Below are 13,738 nucleotides of genomic sequence, written 5' to 3' on the forward strand. Positions count from 1 at the left end.
ATGTCTTGCGGCACAAACATGCTGCAGCACCGTCGATTTAAGGCTAGATATGGCTATAAACGGGTATTAGTTGTTATCATGATTCACGATTGGGTGTGAGTCGAACCCTCTGATTTGCATAGATGGTGAACTATGAAGGTTCAGCCAACAACCTCGGCGGGATGATCGTAGGGACCGTGTGATGCAAACACATGATCGGGTGCGTCAATACAAATATATATATTACCTATATGACGACGATGTAGTGAAACAACATTCCAAAATTTCATTTTTTTTAGATCTCCTGCACGTTTTTGCTACTTCCAACCATTTGCTAAGACCTTTGGTCATACGCGAACCTATATATTAAGAAGGTTAGAATGTTTATTTTATCATTATGCATCCTGTTAAATCTTCGATTCAAATGTAGATCTGAATCTACACAGTAGAAAAAAAATTACATTACCTCCCTGTATGTTGTTAAACTTAGGTCTGAATCTAGGTCTGAACCCACACAGTAGAACATAAATATATATATATATATATATATATATATATATATATATATATATATATATATATATATATATATATATATTGAAGCTTTTCTACATAGATGCATGCTAAAAAACTTGAATCTGCGTACTAATGGAGGTTTATACGTTATTGACATGTTTAGACCATTCCAGAACTAATATTGGAAATATGTTGTGACTGGATATAAATTACTACTTGTTGTGATTTCGTTATGTATTCTGAAATGAGGATACAAAAATTGAGAAAATGGAAACCATGTATTGCATGCCTCATTTGCATGTAGGGTATAACAAATGTTGAACATTGTACTCAACCTAGTACACTTGCTTACCTTAGGCTTTTCATCAGACATGAAGAACTCTGATAAAGCTTATTTAGGTGAGTATGCAAACCATGATGTCGCATACCCTGAATAACAAGAGGTAGCGTTTCTAAACGAAAATTCATAACAGTTTGTACTGTGATTAAAAAAATGGAAACTGATGAGGCTCTGCTGAGCCAGTTCGTAGCTGAGTAACCATTCACAAGGTCTATGCGGAGCTTGTTGTCGACTAGTCTTAACCCAATCTGGTGGGTTCTGGGTGTTGGATATCAGACCCAAGGTCGTGGCCCGTTTCGCTGGGCAGCATATGTTGTTCCAGTGGTACTGTAGACACCACGCATGCCAGTGGCACCGTGGCTATGTTAGGCTGGAGTTGTGGGGCATAGTACGCGTGTTGGCTAGGCCTGTTAATTGATCGGGTCACCTTCACAACTTCGACAACAGGCTAGTGGTGTGGGCGCTGTCGATTGTAGGTTGTTGAAGGCACCGAAGACCAGTCGAACTAGGTCACCAACCTTCGCGTGCAAAGGCATGGGCAGGGGTCGTCTGGACCCAACTTGATTTTCAGTTATGATAAACTTCTATTGGATTGATCACACCCGAACAGCATGCTACGGGTATTGGTGATGTTGCAGCGGTGGTGCAAGCCACTGTTTGGGTCGGACGGTGGACCCATAGGGTCTGCCATGATCTGAAGGACCCGATGGTGATTGTGCCCCACTGACTCGGGTTCTACAGCGGTGGGGGAAAAACCCTTTTCAGGAGCTAATGGGTCCTTCTTCACATGGGTGTGGCAGGCGGGACCCGTAAGTCTGACTCTCCTTGTCAAGCGGCTGGCAGCAAGTCGTGTACTACACTGATGGCCTGACTCAATATGGATCACCAAGTGGTCGTGGTGCGAAAGGACTCAGATAGTTGTCATGGTGCGATGGGTCACTATGACCGTAACCAAAGGATACACGAGAAAAGAATGTATAAAATAAGTAAATTATGCCACAAGGCTGGCATAGTTCGTAGGGTGCGGATGCGTGCACCCTAGCTCAGAATTTAAATGTTGTTGGTGGACTCGGGGTCGAGCCGAGTCCTGAGTAATTGCACTTTTTGGTGGTGCTTATGGCACCTTGGAAATAAAATGCATATAATATGTATGAACCCAGTGACGGGTTCAGGATTTTTGGAAATCCTCTATGATGCCATGGTTCGCACCAAGAAATTAATGAAAAATATAAATATGTGCACACGCATAAAATCTACAAGACTCTGGGTACACCTGAAAGATGGTGTATGTTACTGGAACCCTCATGGTGCGATGACTCGCACATGATTATAAAGAAAAGGTTAAATGAAAACATAAATATAAAACCTTCGAGATTCTGGGTACACCTGAAAGATGGTGTATGTTACCAGATTTTTTGGGCTCTGGGTACACCTGAAAGATGGTGTATGTTACCGGACCCATTGTCTACCTTGGAGAGGGTAGGTGGTACAAGCTCCGTGGAACATTCGAGTTTTCGTGAGAGCTAGGCGTCTCACCCGGTCCCCAATCCATGGAGTTAGGGGGCAGAACTACCAATGCGTCCTAGGTGGTAGATCCAAGTCTTCTGCAGAAGTGTCCAGGGTGCTTCCTAATTGTAGTTCTAGCCACTGGAGAGTTATCTCTCGGTCACAGACTGTCCCCTTTGGATATCTGTATGGCTAGTCATACAGGTTATTAAATAATAGACCCCCGTATGGTCTCGATCTGATATGATGTCAAATGCTTGTGCGTACCCACATGGTAAGAATAAGATAAATATAAAAAGAATTGAATTGGTCTAGAAACTTGTCCCTGAGTAAAGGTAAAAATTATTGACATGAAATCCATAGAAATAATGGAAATAAGATCATGCTTGTGTGAACGAGTTTAGCTATAGTATTGGGTTTCTGTATAGTGATGTAGAAAGCATGTTTAAATCAGTAGAATATTCCAAATTACATGATAGCTCAGAACTTAAAATTGTTACACATATTTGTACACGGGACACTGAGCATCACATATGAATATAATGTTTCTTACGCAGACAGGGGAGTCTGATCCTTCTGCTTTAAATCTCTTTCAGGTAGCAAGTAAAAATCGGAGCATCGGGGCATCATTCTGGATATAACCAAGAGATCTCATTTATTCAGTATCTTTATGTTTAGACTCTGAACAGTTGTTGGCTTTCATTTATTTGATGTAATTGACATTTTGATTAATGAATGGAATTATTCAGTAATTTTTTGTCTCATCTGTGACTCACCCAACCCTTAGTTTTCTCACTTCTGCTATAAAAAAATCATCCAAAAATTTTACATTAAAATGTTGGGGTATTACAGCTTTGGTATCAGAACAGGACTGAAAAATATGAGATCTTGGCTCTTCCAGCAATTGCGATGACTCTGTAAGTATGTAGAAATATTGTTTTCGTAATGTAGAGACAAAAACATATAATTGTATACTATATTTTCATGGATTTATAACTAAGGTTGTAACGGCCTTTTTATTGCCCAAACATATGGCTTGGGCAAACCTTGCTACGATATTATGGAGACGCTACATAATCCGGCCGAGGTGGTAGGCCAGCAGGCTATTGCAATGTAGTAGATGGGCGACAATTTACATCATGTGGCCCATGAGAGGACACATAGAAGATGAGTGCCAGTTAAAGTTGGTGTAGATTTCTGGAAGGGAAATGCGGATGCGCTTGAGGACGTAGCTTCCCAAGCTAGTTCCATGTCAACTTCTGTGAGAGTTGTAGTTCGTGATCTAGACCTTTCGGAAAGAATGCTAGAGCCTTGTTTGGGCCCGTTGGACCTTTGAATTTCCCGTTGGAGGATGTTGTAGATCTCTAGTTGTTCTTGGTGATGAGAACATAAATACATATATACGCTTAGCAAATTGCTTGAGTTGCCCCTGATGACAGTCGACTCCTGAGAGGGTCGTAGACGGGTACAACATAATGTTGAACTTCATGGTGGCATTGTTTTTGAGAAAGCACTTTGGGAATTCTTATCCCCAACTACAATCATAGAGGATTGTGGTATGCTTTGAGAGGTTGGCTCAGGTGGTGATTCCTGGTAGTGTCAATGATGTCATTAGAGTGGTGATTCTCTGATGATGCTGCTGGAGTGATGATTCTTCAGCAATGTTGTTGAAGTGGTGACTCTTTAATGATACTGTTAGGGTGGTGATTCTCTAACGATGCCATTAGAGTGGTGATTCTTTGATGATGTTGCTAGAGTGGTGATTCTTCAGCAGTGTTGTTGAAGTGATGATTCTTCAACAATGTTGTTAGGGCGGTGACTCTCTAATGATGTCATTAGAGTGATGATTCTCTAATGAAGTAGTTGAAATGGTGATTCTTCAGCAGTGTTGTTGAAGTGATGATTCTTCAACAATGTCGTTAGGGTGGTGACTCTCTAACGATGTCATTAGAGTGATAATTCTCTAATGAAGTAGTTGAAGTGGTGATTCTTCAACAATACCGTTAGGGTGGTGATTCTCTAACGATGCCATTAGGGTGGTGATTCTCTAATGATGTTGTTGGGGCAGTGATTCTTCAGCAATACCGTTAGGGTGGTGATTCTCTAACGATGTCATTAGAGTGGTAATTCTCTGATGATGTTGCTGGAGTGGTGATTCTTCAATAGTGTTATTGAAGTAATGATTTTTTAACAATGTCGTTAGGGTGGTGACTCTCTAACGATGTCATTGGAGTAGTTATTCTCTAATGAAGTGGTGATTCTTCAACGATACTGTTAGGGTGGTGATTCTCTAACGACGCCATTAGGGTGGTGATTCTCTAACAATGCCATTAGGGTGGTGATTCTCTAATGAAGTTGTTGAAGTGGTGATTCTTTAACAATGTCGTTAGGGTAGTGATTCTCTAACGGTGTCATTAGGGTGGTGGTTCGCTAATGAAGTGGCTGGAGTAGTGATTCTTCAGCATAGCCATTAGGATGGTGATTCCTCTAACGATGTCATTCGAGTAGTGGATCTTTATTTTTTATATCGGAGTGGTGATTCTTTGGATAGTTTGTTAGAGTGGCAATTCTCTAACGATGGTCGTCTAGAATGGTGATTTTCTGACGATAGCGGCCTTATGCGGTGTCGCTTGAGGTCGTTCGAAGAATATATATATATATATATATATATATAGAGAGAGAGAGAGAGAGAGAGAGAGAATGAGTTATTGCACCAATACATTTTATGGTGGTATTACTTTAATTGCACATCGTGCATTCTAGAACTATGAAAGATTGCTAGGGATATTACTTAGCAAGCATGATTGTGCAACCTAACGATTAACTATTATTATGTTTTTGTCCTGATAGATGGCATGGGAGGCAAGGTGCAACGATATCATGAACACTGTGAACAACCTTGCTGAGGTTGTGCAACACTAGGTGGTTGTGATGCAACAGGTGGGTGTGAACCTCCAACAGGTGGCCCAAGATAGGCAGAACATAGGTACAATCACTTACAAGCGCTTTATGAAAATGGATTCTCCTGATTTTAATGGTAAGATGGACCCTAAAGCTGCGGATACATGGATACGCGAGATAGAACGTATTTTTCGTGTTCTGAATGTTCCAGAGGAGAAGAAGGTGAACTTCGGTACCTATCGTTTGAAGGACCACGCAGAGAAGAGGTGGGACATGATCTCTACGATTAAGTTCCAAAATAGGAATACTACGTGGGATGAGTTTGTAGAGGTTTTTAACTCTGCATATTTCTTAAGCATGAACGAAGTAACAAGATGCAAGAATTTTTAGACCTGCAACAAGGGACAACAACCCTAGCAGACTACATCACTAAGTTTCATTGTTTGGAGCGATATTGTCCAAATGTATACGTCATGGAGAAAGATCGAGCAATGAAGTTTGCTCGTGGGTTGAAGCGAGCTCTAAGAACCAAGGTGTTCACTCGAGGTCCAAAATCACTCGATGAGGCCATCGAGGTAGCGACACTGTTGAAAGAAGCCTGGGTTGAGGAACAGAAGAACCAGAGGAATGAAACTGGACCATCGATCAAGATTCATGTGAGTACGAGTGAGAAGAATTCTAGTGGAAGGGAGTTCACACCACCTGCTAAAAAGCAAATGCGTCAAAAAGGCTATAAGGACAGCCATCAACAAAGCCAATCGTAATAACCAAATGTCCAGCAAAAGTGTTGGCGATGCAATAAAGATCATCTCCTCGGAGTTTGCCCTCTCTATGTCGGTAAGTGTTTCAAGTGTGAGCAGCCAGGGCATATCGCTAAGTTTTGTCCAAAGAAGTCCACTGAAAATTTAGTCTTTGCTGATTAGACTCTATTGAAAGAACAAACGTGCCAATAACCGAGAAATACCCTAACCCTTTTGTCGATTGATGTTTGTGATTTTGCGGACGAAATCCTTTTTAAGGAGGGAAGGATGTAAAACCCATGAATTTTAAGAAATTTTTAATGAAATAAAACTATAAAATTGTGTGAAATAATATGGTTGTTGTCATATTCAATGTGATTTCAATGCTTGTGGGTTAATAGAGTGAACCTGATAACAAATACCAGAAATGGGACTTGGATCCGAATTTAGCGAGATCCAAAGATCTGACCCGATTCGCGAAGTTATCTCAAGAAATTCAAATACTTCAAGACTCTGGTGTGAGATCCAAAGTATATTAAATAAAAGCTAATGCGAAGACAAGAAGAATCGAGAAAGCCCATGTGGAAACGAGAAAAATCCACCAACTAGAGAAACGCCCCAAGAAGACATATAGGAAATTTCTTTGCAAAAGTAAACAACAAATGATGAAGTGGTGTTGTGATAGGACGCACGGTTGTGTGGATCCACAACCCTAGTTCAAAACCCATGGTGCACCTACATAGGAAGGAAAAATGTTTCCTTTTTACATGGAATCCAGAACGGAACCAAAAGGGCTTAAATACAAAAAAATTCACACACTACAACAAAAAAAAGATAGCAGAAGTGGTGGGGTTCGTTGCCCCATTCGTGGAAGACCATGTTTTGAAACCCCCTGTTTGCGAAATGTCTTTTTGCAAAAAAAGACAACGATTTTTACTCTGGAAAAAAGGTAAAACCGTGGAGTTGGTAACTCCCTATCCTAAAACCCATCTCCCACAAAAACGTGTGGGAGTTGGCCGGGTGGTTTCCCCTTTTCCAAGAAGTTAGGGGAATCCCACCAAAATGGGGTGTAGGGGTACCACTAAATTAAAAAAAAAACAGAAGTTAGAGAGATGTTAGCTAAAGGGAAAGAGAGCATTTTTGAAAATGTAATCACCCACCAAAAATTGTGGGATATGGTGGAGGTTTGAGTTTTGAAAATTGAAAACTCCCCTAAGTAGGTGGAGTTAAAATAGGGGCTCAAGAGAGAAATGTGCAACTCTCTCTCTCTCTCTCTCTCTCTCTCTCTCTCTCTCTCTCTCTGGTGATCGGCTGCCATTGTTGGACGGTGTAGCTACTTCTCCTCACAATGGCGTGCAGCTCCTTCGCGAAGAAGAAGCATCGCCTCGCTCGCTTGAAGCTCCAACAAGAGGTAAGGAGTATTTGACTTCATATGTGCATGTTCAATGTCTTGTGGCACAAACATGCTTCAGCGTCGTCGATTTAAGGCTAGATATCACTATAAATGGGTAGTAGTTGTCATCATGATTCACGATCGGGTGTGAGTCGAACCTTCGGGTTTGCATAGATGGTGAACTATGAAGGTTCAGCCAACAGCCTCGGGGGGATGATCGTAGGGACCGTGTGATGCAAACACATGATTAAGTGCGTCAATACAAATATATATATTACCTATATAACGATGATGTAGTGAAACAACATCCCGAAATTTCATTTTTTTTTATATCATGCACGTTTCTGCTACTTCCAACCATTTGCTAAGACCTTTGGTCATACGTGAATCTATATATCAAGAAGGTTAGAATGTTTATTTTATCATTATGCATCTTGTTAAATCTTTGATTTGAATGTAGATCTGAATCTACACAGTAGAAAAAATGTTTACATTACCTCCCTGTATGTTGTTAAACTTAGGTCTGAATCTAGGTCCAAATCCACACAGTAGAACATAAATATATATATATATATATATATATATATATATATATATATATATATATATATTGAAGCTTTTCTACATAGATGCATGCTAGGAACCTTGAATCTGCATACTAATGGAGGTTTATACGTTATTGACATGTTTAGACCATTCCAGAACAAATATTGTAAATATGTTGTGACTGGATATAAATTGCTACTTGTTGTGATTTCGTTATGTATTCTGAAATGAGGATACAAAAATTGAGAAAATGGAAATCGTGTATTGCATGCCTCATTTGCTTGTAGAGTATAACAAATGTTGAATATTGTACTCGACCTAGTACACCATTGCTTACCGTAGGTTTTTCATGAGACATGAAGAACTCTGATAAGGCATACTTAGGTGAGTATGCAAACCGTGATGTCAACATGAGGTAGCACTTCTAAATGGAAATTCATAATGACTTGTACTATGATTAAAAAAAATGGAAACCGATGAGGCTCTACTGAGCCAGTTCGTTGCTGAGTAACCATTCACATGGTCTATGCGGACCTTGTTATCGACTAGTCTTAACCCGATTTGGTGGGTCTAGGTGTCGGATATCAGACCCAAGGTCGTGACCCATTTTGCTGGGCAGCATATGTTGTTCCAGTGGTGTTGTTGACACCACGTGTGCCAGTGGCACTGTGGCTATGTTAGGCTGGAGTTGTGGGGCGTAGTACGCGTGCTGGCAGAGCCTGTTAATTGATCGGGTGACCTTCACAACTTTAACAACATGCTAGCGGCGTGGGCGCTGTCGATTGTTGGTTGTTTAAGGTACCGAAGACCAGTCGAACTGGGTCACCAACCTTTGCGTGCAAAGGCATGGGCAGGGGTCGTCTGGACCCCAACTTGATTTTCAGTTATGATAAACTTCTATTGGATCGATCACACCCGAACAGCGTGCCACGAGTATTGGTGATGTTGCAGCGGTGGTGCAAACCACTCTTTGGGTCGGACGATGGACTCATAGGGTCTGTCGTGATCTGAAGGACACGATGGTGACTGTGCCCCACTGACTCAGGTTCGGCGGCGGTGGGGGAAAAACCCTTTTCGGATGCTAGTGGGTCCCTGTTCACATGGGTGTGGCAGGCGGGACCCGTGAGTCTGACTCTCCTTGTCAAGCAGATGGCAGCAACTCGTGTACTACACTGATGGCTCGACTCGATATGGATCACCAAGTGGTCGTGGTGCGAAAGGACTCAGGTAGTTGTCATGGTGTGATGAGTCACTATGATCGTAACCAAAGGATACACGAGAAAAGAATGTAGAAAATAAGTAAATTATGCCACAAGGCTGGCATAGTTCCTAGGGTGTGGATGCGTGCACCCTAGCTCAGAATTTAAATGTTGTTGGTGGACTCGGGGTCGAGCCGAGTCCTGACTAATTGCACTTTTTGGTGGTGCTTATGGCACCCTGGAAATAAAATGCATATAATATGTATGAACCCAGTGACGGGTTCAAGATTTTTGGAAATCCCCTGTAATGCCATTGTTCGCACCAGGAAATCAATGAAAAATATAAATGTGTGCATAAGCATAAAATCTATAAGACTCTGGGTACAACTGAAAGATGGTGTATGTTACTTGACCCCTCATGGTGTGATGACTCGCACATGATTATAAAAAAAAGGTTAAATGAAAACATAAATATAAAACCTTTGATATTCTAGGTACACCTGAAAGATGGTGTGTGTTACCGGATTCTCCGGGCTCTGGGTACACTTGAAAGATGGTGTATGTTACCGAACCCATGATCTACCTTGGAGACGGTAGATGATACAAGTTCCGTGGGACATTCGAGTTTTTGTGAGAGCTAGGCGTCTCACCCGGTCCCCAGTCAACGGAGTTAGGGGGTCAGGACTACCAATGCATCCTAGGTGGTAAATCCAAGTCTTCTGCGGAAGTGTCCAGAGTGCATCCTAATTCTAGTTCTCTCTCTCGGTCACAGACCATCCCCTTTTGATATCCGTATGGCTAGTCATACAGGTTATTAAATAATAGACCCTCGTATGGTCTCGATCTGATACGATGTCGAATGTTTGTGCATACCCACAGGGTAAGAGTAAGACAAACATAAAAAGAATTGAATTGGTCTGGAAACTTGTCCCTGAGTAAAGGTGAAAATTATTGACATAAAATCCATAGAAATAATGGAAATAAGATCATGCTTGTGTGAATGAGTTTAGCTATAGTACTGGGTTTTGTACTGTATAGTGATGTAGAAAGCATGTTTAAATCAGTAAAATATTCCAAATTACATAATAGCTCGAAACTTAAAATTCTTGCACATATTTGTACACGGGACACTGAGCACCACATATGAATATAATGCTTCTTACGCAGACTGGGGAGTCTGACCCTTCTGCTTTAAATCTTTTTCAGGTAGCGAGTAAAAATCGGAGCATCGGGGCATCATTCTGGATATAGCCAAGAGATCTCATTTATCCAGTATCTTTATGTTTAGACTTTGATCAGTTGTTGGTTTTTATTTATTGGATGTAATTGACATTTTGATTAATGAATGGAATTATTCAGTAATTTTGTCTCATCTGTGACTCACCCAACCCTTGGTTTTCTCACTTCTGCTATAAAAAAAATTTTATCCAAAAATTTTACATTAAAATGTTGGGGTGTTATAAGCCCTGCAGGACTTGTGCCTTTGCAGGCATGCTCTAATGGGCCTATTTGCTTTTGGCCATGCTCAAAATGACATGTTAGGCTCCAAGGCTAGCTTGGCTGCCTCCTGCATGCCACAACCAATCGTTCTTGTATGGTTTGTTGCCTGAATATGTGGCCTTAATGGGCCTCCTTCACTTCCAAAGGAGTTGTCTCTAGCTGCTTCAAGGGCTGCACCGACTCCACACAAAGCATTTACTCATGGGGGCAGGCCGCCACTCACATCCTCACACAGTTGTAGCCTCCATGCGCACATGCCATTCACGCTGCTGCCAAGTGTCGAACCTAGGCATGGGGTGCACTCTGTGGCACAACAACCCAAGGCATTCCACCATATTGGCAGCCCGAAGCGTGCCACGTCTCATACCACAATGCAACACAAGGTGCCCCAAAGGTGGTTTGTAATAGACCATTCTGATGATAAAACTTTGAGGTTACGACGCTCACCTCAAAAATGTGCCTTTATTGAGCTTCAGTTTATGCAGAGGATGTGATGCCAGCAAGATTTAAACCTTAGCTGCTTGTATCGACAGCCGTGGTCGTGCCACACTACACCAACCCCTTTTGGGCTATACACACACGTAAAAAGAGTTGCCAAAACAACTAATTCTTGATTATGGAATTTGATGATTGGAACCAACTCGGCCAAAACCACATAACTCTTTGGCCTAATGGGACAAGGCGTTAGGTCATAGGCTGTTATAGGACTCGGTCCCATTAAGATTTGAGACAAAGCCTAGCTTGTCAATAAATACCGCAAGGCACCAATAGGGGTTCTGCTTGTTTGGCGGGAGTAGTTAATGCACGTGACCTTGTGTTGGGATATTGCATGTTCGAATCCCAATGGTATATAATTGTATATCTGGTAGGGGTATGTAATGACCAGAACCGAGGCCTTTAGAGTCAAGATTCATGGGTGTCACTTCTCAAAAAAAAAATTATCAAAACAACCTCAAAACCATGCCAATTTTTTTTAATATGTCGGTCATAATAAAGTCTCATCAATGTTGTAAAAATTTTACATAACATCAAAACAAAGGATTCAAATTACATATTCAGAATAAAAATAAAAAAGTAAAACAAAGCACTCCACACTACTTTAAATCACCAATAGTTGAGTCCAAGTCTATGAATCATGTCTTCCTTACTGCAGCGCTTTTCGATCCTACAGTTGTAACCAAGAAAGGTTAAGTCTAAAACTCAGTAAGATTCTGTTTACAAATATAAGAGACGACTGTTACAATTATAGTGAGTTCTAAGCTCCTAGTCTGAGTTTACTTCTCTAAGTAGCATACATGTTTATATATTATATTCTTCTTTATACATTTTTTCATACCATTCTGTATTTTTAGAATAGACATTTCCTAATGTCATCCTCTAAGTTAATCGATTATTTCAAAAATTGTCTCTTGAGGCCTAATATAGACAACTTAAGAGTCTACAATATTGGTCAGACATATAAACTATTTCACAAACAATATACTTTAAACCGATTCAGACTATAGACTTTCAATCATTGCATCTTTGCTCATCGATTGCAAGACGAAGAACTCAATATGCCCATCGATAGCTAGCCGAAGAGCCCAAGAAGTTATACTTATCCTAAGGTGTTCGATGAGCTATATCTGCCTCCAAAGTTTGTGGTTCATGCTACTTTTTACATGTGTTTAATAGGCAATATTTTTAACCTCTAAGAGTCACCTAAGAATTATTCAAGATCCCAATCCAAAAAGAGATACATACACATCGAACAAAGCCTTAGACCGTGTCTTTCCTAATAGAGTTATTTATCTCTCTTTATGTTGTTACCTTACGTACAATATTCTTTTCATTTTCTTTATCTAGTGTTAGTATATTATACAGTTTTAAACATATGTTCACTAACTAGTGTTTAACATGTAATCACATAGGCATGCTATCAATTCTAATAATAACGATTTATTATAGAGATACATTATTAATTAATCAAGCCATGACACTTACAATACCCCTTCCCAAGTATAAGCGTGATATTCTCTGAGTAAATTATATTCTGAAAAACCTAAAACTCTACCTCTCTTTCTCAAAGCCTAGCATTTCTTTTCATTTTTTACAACATATTACATGTATCCAACCATTATCCTCATTTCCACGACAAGCACATTCATGGTACAAGTCATATCATCAGCTAACATTATGATATAATCAAGTATCAAGATAAACATGTAATATGTATCACAATCTATATGCATCTTATTGAAAGCATAAAAAATATAGATTCTTAAGCATGCAATTTAGTTGATCTATTCATATACAAGAAATAATTAGCATACTTTTAAAGCATATGAAATCACATAACAAGATGCATTTATGAAAAAGCCTGTATCTTATTTATTTAGAGAATTATTTGCAAATGTTTTCTTACCTCAAATGCAATAATCGTACATGTGACAAGACTCGGTCTGAGTGCCTGTAGTGAGCTGAGACAAAGAGCAACACTCCTCTCTTGACCTGACTCTACCTGGGCGATACCAGATCAAATTAGTCTGCTTACAAGCTGAGAGCTCTATGTCTTGCCCCTAGTCAGTCCCTTTTTCTCCTCTCTCTTTAGCATATGCCACCGGCAACTAGGTGGTTGTCGGCGGTTGGGGTAGGGCACCTCTTGCTTATATATATATATATATATATATATATATATATATATATATATATATATATATATATATATATATATATATATATATATATATATCGACAATCGCAGTGATTGCTAGTTTGTGGCAGAAGGTACTCCCTCTACCTCACCCTCTCTTGCTCTCGTCCAATGGTGTTGGCAACCCTTACGGTTGTCGACCTTTCTTTCATGATGACTAGCGCCGACAACCACCATGATTGCTAGTATTGTATCTCTCCCTCACAAAAATTAACAAAAGAGAAGAGATTTTACTTGTCACTGGCGACTCACCCTTCTTCTGTCTCATGCTCTCTCCTTACTTTATGTCCTCTCTCTCTTTCTCGAAAAATAGAGGGGATGAGAGAGAGGCCCATGGGCTTATATATTGGCCCATAAAGGTCTCTAGTTTTTTTTTTCATTAATCCTCATAAATGTTGGAGCCTCTTCCTCTTCCCACGTATGATG

This window comes from Nuphar pumila, chromosome 2, assembly GCF_984573655.1.
Source record: "Nuphar pumila chromosome 2, dmNupPumi1.hap1.1, whole genome shotgun sequence".
Taxonomy (NCBI): domain Eukaryota; kingdom Viridiplantae; phylum Streptophyta; class Magnoliopsida; order Nymphaeales; family Nymphaeaceae; genus Nuphar; species Nuphar pumila.